The sequence below is a fragment of the Gossypium hirsutum genome, chromosome A01, assembly GCF_007990345.1.
Source record: "Gossypium hirsutum isolate 1008001.06 chromosome A01, Gossypium_hirsutum_v2.1, whole genome shotgun sequence".
NCBI lineage: Eukaryota > Viridiplantae > Streptophyta > Magnoliopsida > Malvales > Malvaceae > Gossypium > Gossypium hirsutum.
This window is the reverse complement of record NC_053424.1, coordinates 85,635,223-85,653,222: the sequence shown is the minus strand read 5'-3', so window position 1 is coordinate 85,653,222 and position 18,000 is coordinate 85,635,223.

The window sequence follows — 18,000 nt, the reverse complement described above, 5'->3', positions numbered from 1 at the left end:
GTCGATTCCTGTAACATGGGAGACTTTAACTAATAAACTGTACTAATTGGCCCGATCAAAAATTCTAGAAAAAAAATATGTAGATGGGCATATGAGTCTAGTTTCAGGGAAAAATCACGAAACTGATTTTCGAGTTGTGAAGCTCAAGATATGATTTTTTTAAAGCGACTAGTACACAGATTGGGCAGTGTCTGGAAATTTTTCAAAGTTTGTTAACACCTCGTGTTCGACTCCGGTGTCGGACTCGGGTTCGGGGTGTTACATTTTATTGGTATCAGAGCCAGGTTTAGTCGATTCTAGGACTACCGTAATGTTTTGGGTCTAGCTATACATGCCATTTTATGTGATTACTTGATAGTGTGGTGATTTCTGACAATTGTAAATGTGTTTATTTATAGTAATGGATCCCGATCGTGACCGAGAGGTAGCTGATGATCTTGAGAGTGTAGCGCCTGCTCCCGCACAAGGGACAGTGCCGGCAGACTCTCAACCTAATGCTAGTAATCCGAATGATGAAGTTAGACAAGCATTCTATAGCGTGATGAATGATTGGTTCAACCAATACATTCGAACTAATATGGTTGTTCCACAACCTCCATTCCCGACAAATACTACCCCCGCACCTACAATACCACCGGTAACTGACGAAATAAGGTCAAATAAGCCCCTAGTTGACAGAATCTGAAAACATGGGGCTACTGAATTTAAGGCTATGGATAGCGATGATGCCGAGCAAGCTGAATTTTGGCTGGACAACACTATCCGGGTACTCGATGAGCTATCTTGTACACCCGATGAATGCCTAAAGTGTGCTATCTCATTGCTACGTGATTCTGCCTACTATTGGTGGAGTACTCTGACTTTTGTTGTGCCCCGAGAGCAAGTAACTTGGGAGTTTTTCCAAACTGAGTTTCGGAAAAAGTATATCAGTCAGAGATTTGTTGATCAAAAACGGAAGGAATTTCTTGAGCTTAAGCAAGGCTCCATGTCGGTTACTGATTACGAGCGAAAATTTGTTAGACTTAGCAAATACGCTCGGGAATGTGTTTCGTCCGAAGCTATTATGTGTAAACGCTTCGAGGATGGGCTGAATGAAGATATAAAAATGTTCGTTGGCGTTCTTGAAATACGAGAGTTCGTGGTACTTGTTGAACGAGCTTGTAAAGCCGAAGAGCTTAGAAAAGAAAAGCAAAGAGTTGATGAGGGAACTGGAGAGTTTCGTAAAAGATCCTCGGGAAGGTCTCTTCAACAGGCATCGAAGAGATTTCGAGATGATGCGGGCCAGTTTAGAGGCACTTCGGGTTTTTTTAGACGAGATCGTGATCGACCCCTTGTAGGTACACGAGGCACTTCAGTCGCCAGTGTTGGGAATGAACGTCGAGACAGAACGAAATGCCGATATTGCGGTAAATGGCATTCGGGGAGTTGTAGATTCCCTGACCGCTCCTGTTACAAATGCGGATCAGTTGACCACTTCATTAAAGATTGCCCGAGGTTGTCGGAACAGAATGTAAATCAGAGTGGGAGACCGGGTGCTACCACTGCTCGGGGTAGACCATCTGGAAATGCGAGCAATACTGGTTTCTTCCGGACTGGATCATCAAACATACTGCTCGGGGTGCACCCCAATTTCGATACCTTTAGTGTGGATATGCTTGACAAGGATTGGCCACGGGGATGGTTAATCACTTTCATAAATTGTGCTATGTATGCAAAAAGGGCTAGTTGAACCATGAAATAGGTAAAGCCTACCTTAAAGGTAGATGCTGACAGCATCAGTGACGAAGATTTGGAAAATCACTAAAAATAGTAGGAATGGAATTAAATAGTGAATAAATTATGTAAACAAACCTTGAAGAATCTACTTTCATAGGAAAGTAACGAAACAATCATACGGACAGTATGTTAAGAGATACTAAGGTTCTCGTGAGACAGGGTCAGAACGGGTTCTGGGTTCCTTGTTCCGACTTTGGAAATTGATTATAAATTAACCAGAGATAATTAGGAGTCATACCATATATGTATAGATTCCTCTCTGAGTCTAGTTTCTATAAAAACAAACAGCATCAGTATTGGAGCCCTGTACAAGGAGATATACAAGTCGTAATGCGCAAAGGTCAGGGTAGTCGATTCCTGTAACATGGGAGACTTTAACTAATAAACTGTACTAATTGGCCTGATCAAAAATTCTAGAAAAAATTATGTAGATGGGCATATGAGTCTAGTTTCAGGGAAAAATCACGAAACTGATTTTCGAGTTGTGAAGCTCAAGATATGATTTTTTTAAAGCGACTAGTACACAGATTGGGCAGTGTCTGGAAATTTTTCAAAGTTTGTTAACACCTCGTGTTCGACTCCGGTGTCGGACTCGGGTTCGGGGTGTTACATGATCGAACAGAGTAAGCTTTTGTAAGCTTAGTAAGTTTTAAGCAAAACAAAGTGTTCTCATTCACTATCATTGGTCATTCATTTCAACTGTTCGATGAAGTTAATCTAGAGCTTCACCTCGAACTATAATATCAATAAACGCATCACTTGGCTGCCACATATATACTTTCGAATAATAATGACCTAGATGGTCAAATATTTCCAAAGCACATTCTTCATCAATTTTCAAATTTCAATAATCCTTTCCACTTGTTCATAATCACATCCATATTTTTAAGTATTTCAACATGACAAGTACTAAATTACCGTAGGCACATAAAGAACCGAACATATTCCTTATCACATATACGTAAGCTTACAAAACATAATCCTTACCTTGTGCTGGCACATCTAGCTGAACCCAACCCATACTCAAATCATAAGGCTTTTGGGCAGAATATGCACTAATACATAAGAATATTTCATCACATACTTCATTATACAAGCATACCATTACCAATTAGATCATTCTTATATTTGGAGTTATAATATTAATCACATTTACCTACCTCTTTGATACTGATAATTCACCTCGAAATCACTCCACCGATGAGTAAGTAATACGTACCTGAACATCTTAAATACATAATACTTATTTGATGGTAACTTATTGCAGGTACTCAATATCAAAGTCTTACTTGAATCCTAGCATTTAGCCGTCGGGTCTTTAAAGCTCGGATATAGTAAGAGCACGAAGCCTACGGACATTAATCAGGATAATATTCTCGCATAAAGCCTGTGGGGTTTTAACCCGGATATAGTACTGGCACAAATGCCCTTCGGGACTTATCACATTTATACACTTTCACATCCATCACATTGGCCATTCGGCCTCATCACATGTATACACCTTCACATCAATCATCTCGGCCATTAGGTCTTATCTCATATATACACTTTCACATTCATCACATTGGCCATTCGGCCTTATCACATATATACACTTTCACATTCATCACATTGGCCACTCGGCCTTATCACATATATACACTTTCACATTCATCACATTGGCCACTCGGCCATATCACATATATACACTTTCACATTCATCACATTGGCCATTCGGCCTTATCACATATATACACTTTCACATTCATCACATCGGCCATTCGGCCTTATCACATATATACACTTTCACATTCATCACATCGGCCATTAGGCCTTATCACATATACACACCTTGTACATCAATTTCATCATAACAAAATTGACTAGGTATACTAGTCATTTATGGCTTATAGCTTCACTTTAATACGGATTTGGTACTTTGATTACCAATATTTAATCGATAGCTTATAAGCAACTCAAATAGTTTTATTAAGGTTTACAACATAATCACAAATTCAGCACAAGCTGTTTTTCCTGAGCAACAGTCATTAAATTATTCGTAAATGGAGCTATGAAATTCGTGAAGCTCAGAAAGTCGATGATGAATTGGTTGCAAAACGGGCTGAGTGTGTTCCGAACAAGGAATCGGAGTTTCAAATTGATGATGATGATTGTTTGAGGTTCAGAAGTCATTTGTGTGTTCCAAGGAATTCGGAACTCATTTCGATGATTCTGAACGAAGCCCATTGTAGCCGAATGTCAATTCACCCGGGGAGTACGAAAATGTACAACGATTTGAAACGTCGATTTTGGTGGCATGGTATGAAACGAGACATCTCCGACTTTGTTTCGAGATGTTTAATATGTCAACAAGTGAAAGCGGAACATCAAGTGCCTTCAGGATTACTTCAGCCAATCATGATACCCGAGTGGAAAGGGGATCGAGTCACAATGGACTTTGTGTCCGGACTGCCATTGTCAGCAAGTAAGAAGGATGCGATTTGGGTTGTTGTTGATAGACTGACTAAGTCGGCTCACTTTATCCCCGTGCGTACGGATTTTTCATTGGATAAACTAGCTGAATTGTACGTTTCTCAGATTGTGAGATTACACGGGGTACCGATTTCTGTTGTGTCGGATAGAGATTCGAGATTCACCTCGCGATTTTGGAAGAAATTGCAAGAAGCTTTGGGTACCAAGCTGCATTTTAGCACCGCTTTTCATCCACAAACCGATGGTCAATCCGAGCGGGTAATTCAGATACTTGAGGATATGTTGAGATGTTGCATCCTTGAGTTTAGTGGTTCATGGGAACGGTATTTACCATTGATTGAATTCGCTTACAACAATAGTTTTCAATCAAGTTTTAAGATGGCACCTTACGAGGCTTTGTACGGGCGTAAATGCCGTACACCATTGGTTTGGACCGAGCTCGGTGAAAGTAAAATTTTCGGAGTGGATTTGATTAAAGATGCTGAACAGAAAGGAAAAGTAATCCGTGAAAGTCTAAAGATAGCCTCAGATCGCCAGAAGTCGTACGCGGATCTGAAACGAAAAGACATTGAGTATCAGGTGGGAGATAAGGCGTTTCTTAAAGTTTCACCTTGGAAAAAGATACTCAGATTTGGGCGTAAGGGCAAATTGAGTCCGAGGTTCATCGGGCCATACGAAATATCCGAACGAGTCGGTCCAGTTGCGTATCGATTGATTTTGCCCCCTGAACTTGAAAAGATTCACGACGTCTTTCATGTTTCGATGCTTCGACGCTATAGATCTGATCCATCGCACATAATTAGCCCATCAAAGGTTGAAATTCAAGCCAATATGAGTTATGAAGAAGAACCGATGCGTATCCTAGCTCGTGAAGTGAAAGAGTTGCGAAACAAAAGGGTTCCGTTAGTAAAGGTGTTATGGCTCAAACACAGGATCGAGGAAGCTACTTGGGAAACCGAGAGCTCGATGAAAGAATGATACCCAAACCTATTTACCGGCAAGATTTTCGGGGAGGAAAATTTCTTAAGTGGGGAAGAGTTGTGACAGCCCTAAAGTGACCCTAGTCGGAAAGCGGTCTCGGGACCGCTAGACCGAGTCACCAAATTATTTGAATGTGATAATTATTGCCTAAAATATGTGAATATAAATGTGTGAAAGTTTTAAGCTTCGATTTAGTTAATTGCATGTAAATTTAGTTGATAGGACTTATGTGAGAAAATTTAGAAATGTGCTAGGCAAATGCAAGTGGCCTAATAGTGCATGTAATCAAAGGGGTGGACTTGCATGTCAATTTCCCGCCATTTAAGTACTAGTGGCCGGCCATGACAAGGGATGATGGGCAAAACATGTCATGAAACATGTTGTGTTAATGGAAAAATAAAATAAGAAGCATGGGCAATAAACTAATAAGAAATGGAAGGAAGAAAACAAAAAAAAAAGAATGTGTGTGAGTGTTCCCCCCCATTGCCGTGAGTGAAGAAAAGAAAAAAAAATTTGTTCATCCTTTTTCATTTCTTTTGGCCGAAAATTCTAAGGAAGAAGGAAGGAGTTCTTGCTTCATGTTTGGTTTGGAAGAGGATTAGGAGGAGGTTTGACCATACTTGTATCTAGATTAAGGTATGTTTGAGGTTGTGCCATGAGATTCATGCATGTTTTTAGTTGCTAGCTTGAGTTCTAATTAGCCCATGGTTCAAATCTTTGCTATGTCATGGGGATGATATTCGGCCTAGGTGGATTTTGTGTTAATGCCATTGCATGCTAAATATGAAGTTTGTTAATGATACATGTGATGGTGGATTGATGACTCTTGGATTTTCTTTTTAGCATTTTTGAGTGAGACATTAAGTTCTTTGTTTAACCATGACCAAAACTGAAATGGTATGGTGTTGTGATGTATTCGGCCATGGTATATCCATAAGTATGATTTATGCTTATTGCATGGTAGGTAAGATTTGTGTTTTGGATTTATGTTCATGTTTAGTTATAATCAACTTTGAGATTCGGCTCTTGCACATATATATATGTTTGCACATGACGTATTGGTATGACATATACAATATCTCAAGGTATATATTTACATATGATGGTGTTTCGATTATGGAGTACATGATGGATGCGTATTGAGTTATAATATGTAATGCATTAGTTAGTAAAAGGTATGCCATTTGTGTGTGGTATTGAGTATATAATTGGCCTCAACATAGACATGCATAATCGGCCACATGAATGAGTACATAGGTTGATGTGTTGTTCGGCCATAGGTAAGCATATTGAAGGCTTTATCTTGACTTAGAAAATTCAGCTAAGGAGAGTATTAACTAATGTGTTGAGTTTGATTCATGATTCCGTACATATGTGACTTTAATGCCTAATGAATATATGTGGGCCAAGTACCTTGAGTTCCTCTTTTCGATGCTCAAATGATTAAATCAATTTATTTGTTAAATTAAGCTCAAGAGCAAAGGGGAACTAAATCCGATAAAGGGAAGGAAAAAGTGGTCGAATAGCCATCGGAATCGTTCGACAACATCCGAGGTAAGTTTTTGAGTAATGGGACTTAAATTATGATTCGATTAGATTATGTCTTAAGTAAATCAAAATCATGCTCTTGTATGTGGCTATTGAGCCGAAATTGTAAATGTGATAAGTGTCTTGTGTTTGAGCTTTGGTAATGAAAATGAAATATGAATGTGTCATGACTTATTGATATATGTGCATGGTTACTCGAATGATATCCGGGCTAAGTCCCGAAGGCTTTTGTGCTAAGCGACTACATCCGGACTAAGATCCGAAGGCATTTGTGCTAGCGACTATATCCGGGCTAAGTCCCGAAGGCATTTATTGTAGTGACCATATCCGGGTTAAGACCCGAAGGCCTTGTGCGAGTGGTTATATCCGGATAAACCCCGAAGATGCTTGATTTGGGAATGAGCGATCTTGCTGTAAAAATTTAAATTAATACGCTCGTAAAATCCCAGCGATGAGGTATGTTTCGTGTGTGCTTTGAATTAGTTGATCCCTTACAAATCTGTATTCGCTCAGTCGATAAATGAGCTACCGGCCTTTGGCTAAGTTGATCTTTTGTGTATGAACATAAGGGTTGGTAATGTGAAGTAAGTATGATATTGAGAATTTGTGCATATGAAATTATCCGTTTAGCTATATGAATGCTATACTTTTGTTGTGCTGGAATCCCTTGCTCAAAACTTACTAAGCATAAATTGCTTACTCCGTTTCTTTGTTTCTCTGTTTTATAGATTTTGGCTCGTCAGCTATCGGACTCGGGATTTTTGGAAGTCGAAGTCTCCCACACTATCAAAACCCCCTTTTTGGTACAATTTTGGTTGAACTTTGAAATGGCATGTATAGGACTACCCTTCTTGTTGTTGGTCATGTACCCGTGGATTTTGTGTAAATTTGGATAGCCATGCGAAAATGGCTTATATACGTTTTTAGCATAGTACTATAATCGTTTTGTATGTTGATCACTAAGAGGTATGGAAATGTTTGGAAACGATTAGCCATTGGAATGGTTAATCATGATTATACTTTGTGCTATGTATGCAAAAAAAAAAAAGGAATCATGGAAACTATGAAATAGGTAAAGTCTGCCTTAAAGGCAGATGCTGACAGCAGCAGCGATGTGGATGTGAAAAATCACTAAAAGTAGTAGGAATGAAATTAAATAGTGAATAAATTATGTAAATGAACCTTGATGAATCCACTTTCATATGGAAGAAACGAAACGGTCATATGAGTTGTATGTTAAGAGATATTTAGGTTTTCGTGAAACAGGGCCAGAACGGCTTCTGGATTCCCTGTTCCGACTTTGGAAATTCATTATAAATTAACCAGAGATAATTAGGAGTCATGCCATATATGTATAGATTCCTCTTTGAGTCTAGTTTCTATAGAAACAAACGGCATCAGTATTGTAGCCCTGTACAGGGAGATATCCAAGTCGTAATGCGCAAAGGTCAGTGTAGTCGATCCCTGTAACATGGGAGACTTTAACTAATAAACTGTACTAATTGGCCTGACCAAAAATTATAGAAAAAAAATTGTTGATGCATATATGAGTCTAGTTTGAGGGAAAAATCACGAACCTGATTTTCGAGGTGTGGAACGCAAGATATGATTTTTAAGGTGACAGCGACACAGTTAGCCAGCTGTCTGGAAATTTTTAAAATGAACTGTGCAAGTAAATGAATTAAGTCGGTCAGCACCTCGTGTTCGACTCCGGCAACGGTCTCGAGCACGGGGTGTTACATATATACACTTTCACATTCATCACATCGGCCATTAGGCCTTATCACATATACACACCTTGTACATCAATTTCATCATAACAAAATTGACTAGGTATACTAGTCATTTACGGCTTATAGCTTCACTTTAATACGGATTTGGTACTTTGATTACCAATATTTAATCGATAGCTTATAAGCAACTCAAATAGTTTTATTAAGGTTTACAACATAATCACAAATTCAGCACAAACTGTTTTTCCTGAGCAACAGTCATTAAATTATTCGTAAATGGAGCTACGAAACTCCAAATGAAGTGCCGTTAATTTTCCCTGAAAATAGACTCATACATATTTTATCCAACAAATTTTCATAATTTTTGGTTTGGCCAATCAATGCCAGATTTTTCTTAAAGTTTCCACTATTTCACTGTTTGACTATGCTGACCACTCTTCACTACGAATCAAATTTCTCATTGTAAAAAATTAAAATTATGTTCTAGTTTATTTCATTTGAAACTAGACTCACTAAGGCATCCAGAATATAAATTTTGTCTTTTAAAATTTTTTTTACAATTTATAATGATTTTCTAAAAACAGAACAGAGGATTACAGTGTCATTCTGCACTGCCTCACACAACTTTAAATATCTCATTATCGGAAATTCCTTTGCTTACACGGTTTCTTTTATAAGAAACTAGACTGATTAAGCTTTAATTTCATATTTCATTCAGCCTCTAATTCAAGTCCATAAATTTATGGTGATTTTCTAAAGTCACGTTACTGCTGCTGTCCTAAGCAGACTATTTCAAATTACACTTAAATTCCCAAGCTCAAACACTTAAGAACTTACCATTTGAGCTTAGAACATATCATGGCCACATCATATCTTATTAAATCAACTCATCATGTCCTATTATGATTGAATTTACTCAACGTTTAATCACTTAAAACTTACCTCGGAAGTGGTCGACGACTAGATATCCACGGCTATTCGTTTACTTTCTCTTTATCCAAAATTGCCCCTCTATGCTCTTGAGTCTAATTAACAAAATTTAAACTATTTTAATCACCTTGTTATATCATTAAAAACAACAAGGTAAATCTTCTCAATGAAACTCATACATAAGGCAACACCTCGATACATCTGCACACATTCGGTATTTCATAAAAACCATCCCAAATACATTTACCTAGGTATCACCATGTCGCCTTATATACATATACTAGTTATGTGGTCAATTTTACCGATGACCTATGCATATAACTAATTACACCTTTAATAATATTTACAAAGCCGATTATCCACATGACTACCTTAGCATATTATTAGTTAGCTTCTTATCCAAATTTACCATAAAGAAAATTAACTCATATACCCTCAAGTGCATAAGCAATTGCATCCAAAGGACACTTTAAATGCATGTTACAAAAGCAACCGAATGCACTTATATTTATACCAAGACATCATATACTTCAAAACCAACTATCAAGGCATAAAGCCGAACCTTCAAAATCAATTATCAATACACGTTCAAACATGCCCTCCTACAAATATACAAGTTCTCCCTTGGTTAAACTAAATCATGCTTTAAGGTTTAACACATTTAACCATTAGAGAGTTAATCAAATTAGAATTCAATTATTCTATACACCCACCATTAACCGAATCTCATTTAATCAAATTTATTTCTTGACAATTTCATCACATTCGGTCATTGGTAATTTAATCCTATAAAGAGTCAAATTTTACTTCAATTCACTAAGGTGAGGTTATTATAATTTAACCTCTATTTCCGAATGCCCCCTTCTCCATAAAACCATCAAATTTTCAAATTATAATAGGTTCATAACTCATTTAACCACTAATTCCATGCCAAGCATAAAAAGGCCATGGGTTTTACACCTAACTTACAAGACCATAAAACATGAAGGTTTAATGTTCATCTCTAACACAATTACCACACTTCAAACTAAATTTTCAGCTTCATATATCCCACACCAGATTTTTTTTTCCATGCTCAATTTCCATGGCCGAATGGAATTATGCCCTAATTCATGAACTTAAACAACATTGGCCAACTTTCCAAGCTCATTTGAGCCATCAAGCACATTTAGTTTGTTCATACTCAACTAGAATCAATTATCCTCCCAAAATCATCAAACATACAAAATATACCCCATTAAGCCCATGACTGATTGCTACATGCTTCATGAACACAAAAATTTTCACATGGGTCTTGTTGCAAGCTTCAAAACCAACCAAAATTCACAACTTTTGAAAGAAAATAACATGAACCTTACCTTATTTGAAGCCTTCTTTTGCCGAATGCCCTAAGCTCAAAGGTTTCTATTTTCTTTCTCAACTCACGGCAAGAAGAAGAAGAAATGGCCTTGTTATTTTCACCTCAAACATGTTTTATTCATTTATTTCATTAACTTTTATTATTTCTATTTTATGAAACCATTTTCTTTAATGTAAACAAATATATTATTAACATTATTTACTAACATACAAAGCACAAAATGCCAAAATGTGTCATTCATGCCCATCCTTGCCGTCCACTACCAAGAAAAAGGAATGTTTGACATGCAAGTCCCTCATGCTTCAAACCATGCAATTTTTTAGCCACTTCCAATTAACCTATGACATTTTCAAGATTTTTCACATAAGCCCCTTTTTATTTATTTCACATCCAAATGACAAAATTTAAAGCATGAAATTTTCACACATACTTATTCATAAATAATAAGCATAAAATATAACAATTAGTTATTTTTGTGACTCGGTTTTGTGGTCCCGAAACCATTTTCCGACTAGGGTCAAATTAGAGGTGTCACAGAATATTTTGTTGAAGGTCTCTGTAGTTGGAAAGATGTCAGAAATCAGCACAGAAGTCTATCCTTTGAAACTTTCCACCTTCTGGCTATTAATAGCAAGGTTTTGAATTCAAAATAAAGCAACCAAGTCATACCCTTTTCCACAATTTGTGGTCGACCAAGCATGAGAGAAGACGAAAGAATTTCAAATTCTATTTTTAGCAAACTTCACCCTTACCTTCAGCTATAAATACCACACACCTTTCATCCTTCAAAGCATCCCTCATCCCTCATCCCTTATCAGTCATTCATTATTCTCTCTTCATTCCACTTTCCCATTTTCATTTCCCTTTTCTTTTTCCTTTCATAGTCGTTCCATCTCCCTTTCCATTCTTTAGCTAACAAAAGCCTTGTCAAGACCATCTCTTTGCCGACCACCTTGAGGAACCCTTAGCAGAGGAGAAACGAATAGAACAGAGGAACACATCAGTCAGAAAGATCTGGAAGGCTACTGAACTGAATTAAAGTTTACTCTTTCCTTCTTGGTATTTATTTTAATTATGTTTGCTATGTGTTTATTATTCTTGACATCAATGATGATAGCTTAATTTTGTTTATCTAGGATGATTATGTTAATTCAATAATATTTGTTTGATTCATTTTTAACGTGTTTCTGCCTTAGTCAATCATGCTTTCAATTAAAATCAAGATGTATTTAATTCATACATGATTGGATGTATTCAGATTAGCTAAGTGATCCTAACAGACGAGGACTAATAGACAAATAATTGAAAAGTTCAATGCTCAATTTAGATCATTAAACTTGACTAAATTAGGGGTTCATAATATCTTTAGTTAACTCTATTATCTTACATATTTTTTAGGTTTATGTGATTTAACTGTTTCAAATGTAAATGTTCTTGTTACCTGCATAATTACAAAGAAACCCTTAGTCTAATATGATCAGTAAAATGCATATTTCACTAAGTTAAAGATTACGAGAGAACTTAATTTGGTATCCAAACTCATGAAAGATCGAGTCGCCATGAATTTTTTTCCGAACACTATTAAGCATGATGAAAATGAATTGAGTTGATTAATATAATTATCCTAGCCTATTTTATGTTGATTTTTTTGTTGCTAAAGCCATCCACTCATACATTTAGATCATTTACATTTAGATTTCATTGCAAAGGGATCATATTGCATCTAAGATAAGTTTAATTTAATCATCTACCACTCAAAGTATTCTGTTTTTACCACCAAATTGTTAACTTATAATATTACAAATAATCGATTAACATTCACAATCCTTGTGGAGACGATAACTCCTTTTACTTACTTATTACACGAACGACTGTGTACACTTGCACAAAATACTATTACAAGCATCCCCAACACTTAAGTACACATTGTCTTCAATGTGTAGCCCAATACAAAAGATTAAGAGGTTACCAAACTTCCTTAGAAGGAGCATCGGGCTAGCTTGGGTCGTCCACATTTACATTTGAGCTCGAATTTGTTGTGTAATCTTTGGATGGGTAGCCTGCATAGAAAATGAAGAACACACAAAAGATAACAAATGCAAATTAAAAAAATAAACAAAAACCAAAAATAATAGTCCAAACTAAGTAGGGAGTTATGGCTTGAAACTAAGTCAAATTGGGGTTTTATGGTGAGTGTTAGGTTTTTAAAAAGGGTAGCATGCTTTTAGGCTAAAAATTAATTTTGATTATGTTTGGGATATTTTGATACTAGGTTGGTATCGCGGTATCGAAAGGTGTTTTGGCCTCCCCTCAAAGTTTTTTATGGTATCGCAATACTGACCTGTAACACCTCTATCCCGTAACCATCGCCGGAATAAGTAAGGGGCATTACCGGACTTATAACTCATGACAGAACGGTAAAACTTTTTTTTTAGATCATTCATTTGGATAAACACTAAACACAGCCAGGGATAAAATGTAAACTTCTATAAGTAAACATTCAAAAGATGTCATTTTCGCATGGCTTATATACAATAACCAAATTATTCTTTCGCTACTAGTCTATTCTATACATGCCATAAGATAATCCAATCTCATGGCTACCGTAATGGTAGATAGTGTGATGAAGTGCTGACGATCCCCGAGGTAGTAGTCAGGATCCACAACCTACAGACCAAAAACATGAACGAACAGAGTAAGCTTTCGTAAGCTTAGTAAGTTTTAAGCAAAACGATAATTTTGTTGAATCAATGATGTTTTTCACATATACTTAATCTAGATAAAATCTCATTTGACCCAATATACCTAACCAAAATTTCACATAATTTAATTTGCCTTTCTTTAGCCCTGAGCTTTAAGTCGCAAAGTGTTTTCATTCAATATCTTTGGTCATTCATTTCAACTGATCGATGAAGTTAATCTAGAGCTTCATCTCAAACTATCATATCAATAAACGCATCACTTAACTCTCACATATATATACTTTCGTACAATAGTGATCTAGATGGTCGAATATTTCCAAAGCACATTCTTCACCAATTTACAACTTTCAATAATCCTTTCCACTTGTTCATAATCACATCCATATTTTCAAGTATTTCAACATGACAAGTACTAAATTTCTGTAGGCACCTAAAGAACCAAACATATTCCTTATTACATATACGTAAGTTTACAGAATATAATCCTTACCTTGTACTGGCACATCTAGCTGAACCCAACCCGTACTCAAATCATAAGGCCTTTGGGCAGAATATGCACTAATACATAAGAATATTTCATCCCATACTTCATTATACAAGCATACCATTACCAATTAGATCATTCTCATATTTGAAGTTATAATATTGATCACATTTACATACCTTTTTGATACTAATAATTCACTTTGAAATCAATCCACCGACGAGTAAGTAATACGTACCTGAACATCTTTAAATACGTAATACTTATTTGATGGTAACTTACTGCGGATACTCAATATCAAAGTCTTACTTGAATCTTTGGGTCTTCAAAACCCGGATATAGTACGAGCACGAAGCATACGGACATTAATTCGGAATAATATTCCCGCATAAAGCCTGCGGGATCTTAACCCGGATATAGTACTGGCAAATGCCCTTCGGGACTTATCACATTTATACACTTTCACATCAATCACATTGGCCATTCGGCCTTATCACATATATACACCTTCACATCCATCACATCGGCCATTAGGCCTTATCACATATATACACTTTCACATTCATCACATCGGCCATTAGGCCTTGTCACATATATACACTTTCACATTCATCACATTGGCCATTCAGCCTTATCACATATATACACTTTCACATTCATCACACTGGCCATTAGGTCTTATCTCATATATACACTTTCACATTCATCACATTGGCCATTCGGCCTTATCACATATACATATCTTGTACATCAATTTCATCATAACAAAATTGACTAGGTATACTAGTCATTTACGGCTTATAGCTTCACTTTAATACGGATTTGGTACTTTGATTACCAATATTTAATCGATAGCTTATAAGCAACTCAAATAGTTTTATTAAGGTTTACAACATAATCACAAATTAAGCACAAGCTGTTTTTCCTGAGCAACAGTCATTAAATTATTCGTAAATGGAGCTATGAAACTCCAAATGAAGTGCCGTTAATTTTTCCTAAAAATAGACTCATACATATTTTATCCAACAAATTTTCAGAATTTTTGGTTTGGCCAATAAATACCAGATTTTTCTTAAAGTTTCCCCTATTTCACTGTTTGACTATTCTGACCACTCTTCACTACGAATCAAATTTCTCATTGTAAAAAATTCAAAATATGTTCTAGTTTATTTCATTTGAAACTAGACTCACTAAGGCATATAGCATATAAATTTTGTCTTTTAAAAATTTTTGTACAATTTATAATGATTTTCTAAAAATAGAACAGAGGATTACAGTGTCATTCTGCACTGTCTCACACAACTTTAAATATCTCATTATCGGAAATTCCTTTGCGTACACGGTTTCTTTTATAAGAAACTAGACTCATTAAGATTTAATTTCATGTTTTATTCAGCCTCTAATTCAAGTCCATAAATTTATGGTGATTTTCTAAAGTCACGTTACTGCTGCTGTCCTAAGCAGATTATTTCAAATTACACTTAAATTTCCAAGCTCAAACACTTAAGAACTTACCATTTGAGCTTAGAACATATCATGGCCCATCATATCTTATTAAATCAACTCAATATGTTCTATTATGATTGAATTTACTCAACGTTTAATCACTTAAAACTTTCCTCGGAAGTGGTCGACAACTAGATATCCACGGCTATTCGTTTACTTTCTCTTTTCCTTTATCCAACTTTGATCCTCTTTGCTCTTAAGCTTAAGTGAAACAATAGATTGGCTTAGGTACTTAACTAATATTATTCACTTGACAATCACATTTGGCAATCACATATCATTTTCAATATGTATTAATTAATAAAACATGCCATGACTCGATTTCATGCTTATTTAATCTATATCTAATTCACATTTTTACAAGCAAAGAGTCACTTAATTTATCATTCTTTCTTATACAAGAATTTAATCATATTGCCAAATGTCCTTAAGTGTACATGGTACATACATAAGGCATACATATACATAATTCATATTCATTCCATTTAAGTACTTAAAACTTACAAAGGAATCAAACTCAAATACTTAAGAACCTACTTTTCAAACACTCCTATAGCCGAAACATATGTATATGAATATAAGATTTTCCCTCATTTGAAGAAAGCACAAATACATAATTCACTCTCTCACATACCCTTTTTGCACTTCACATTATCATATCCATTCAACACTTTCACTAAGTGTAGCCCAATATCTTATTCAACAACTAATTCGGATAACACATAAAGAACATCTCAATTTATATTCATTCAAAATCAAGCTAAAACTAAATTTAATTACTCAACTTAATATGCGGCATTTATCTACCAATTCAAATGACAAGTTGAATTCATGGTCGAATGCAACAATCAACCCAATTACATAATCAATTTATCACTTAGGTGCTAATTTGAATAATTCTCATACAACTATTATCAATACACATTAATTTTTGTATAAGCCCCCACATTGCCGATTTTCACAATCAACATAGTCACAAGGGCTCACCCTATCCACTCAAAGCTCAATTCACCAATTAAGCAAATGCTATGAATGCTAAGAAATTTTTTTTTTTTACAATTTATCCTAGTTTGCTGAAAGAAATTATGCCCTAATTCATGAACTTAAACAACATTGGCCAACTTTCCAAGCTCATTTGAGCCATCAAGCACATTTAGTTTGTTCATACTCAACTAGAATCAATTATCCTCCCAAAATCATCAAACATACAAAATATACCCCATTAAGCTCATGACCGATTGCTACATGCTTCATGAACACAAAAATTTTCACATGGGTCTTGTTGCAAGCTTCAAAACCAACCAAAATTCACAAATTTTCAAAGAAAATAACATGAACCTTACCTTATTTGAAGCCTTCTTTTGCCGAATGCCCTAAGCTCAAAGGTTTCTATTTTCTTTCTCAACTCACGGCAAGAAGAAGAAGAAATGGCCTTGTTATTTTCACCTCAAACATATTTTATTCATTTATTTTATTAACTTTTATTATGTCTATTTTATGAAACCATTTTTTTAATATAAACAAATATATTATTAACATTATTTACTAACATACAAAGCACAAAATGCCAAAACAAAGTCATCATTACCTTCCACTAACATTAAAAGGGGAAATTTGACATGCAACTCCACTATTTTGCATGCATGAATCAACTAGTCATCACACATTTCCCCATCATACTTTCAAAGTTTACTACTAAGCCCTTTTTAGTGAAATTCACATTTATAACTCTAAGTTAAAACATCAAAAATGTCACACATGAATTAACACATATTATAGGCATCAAAATGAATATTAAATTATTTTTATGTCTCGGTTTTGTGGTCCCGAAACCACTTTCTGACTAAGGTCAAATTAGGGATGTCACATGACCCATGGGTATGACGATAGTAATGTAATATAGCTAAAAAATTATCAATTTTTAAGCCTAACTCCCATCTACACAAAAATTAAACCTACAAAGTCCAAAATTTAAACATGCATTGAATTTTAAATTGATGCGTGATATTCGTGATAGGTTTTAAATATTTATAATGAATCATTCTTGAAACTAACTATTATCACGATGAAGGCATGTGAACCTTTCGAACAGTAGTATAGCTTTAGCAAGACCGGATTATCGAATCCAAAGGAACTAAAAGTACTAGTATCAACTTTCTTTTTATTATCTAGCCTAAATAAATAAAAGGGTTTGTTTATCTGACTAATTAATTAAACTAAGAAATCACAAAAAAGATATTTAGGGAAAATACTTTTTGGAAAACTCAATTGATTAAGACAATACCTAAGAAAAAATCCACCTAGACTTCATTTGTTATTTGACTCTAAATTGGACGATTTATTCATTCAACTTGTTTCGTAGGGATCCCTAAAATATATTATTATCTCTCTCGAGACTAACAACGTCTAACCCTAGATTGAATACTTGAAATATCTTTCTAATTAACGCCCTAGGGTTGCATTAACTCGATCTATGGATCCCCTTATTAGGTTTCACCCTAATCTGGC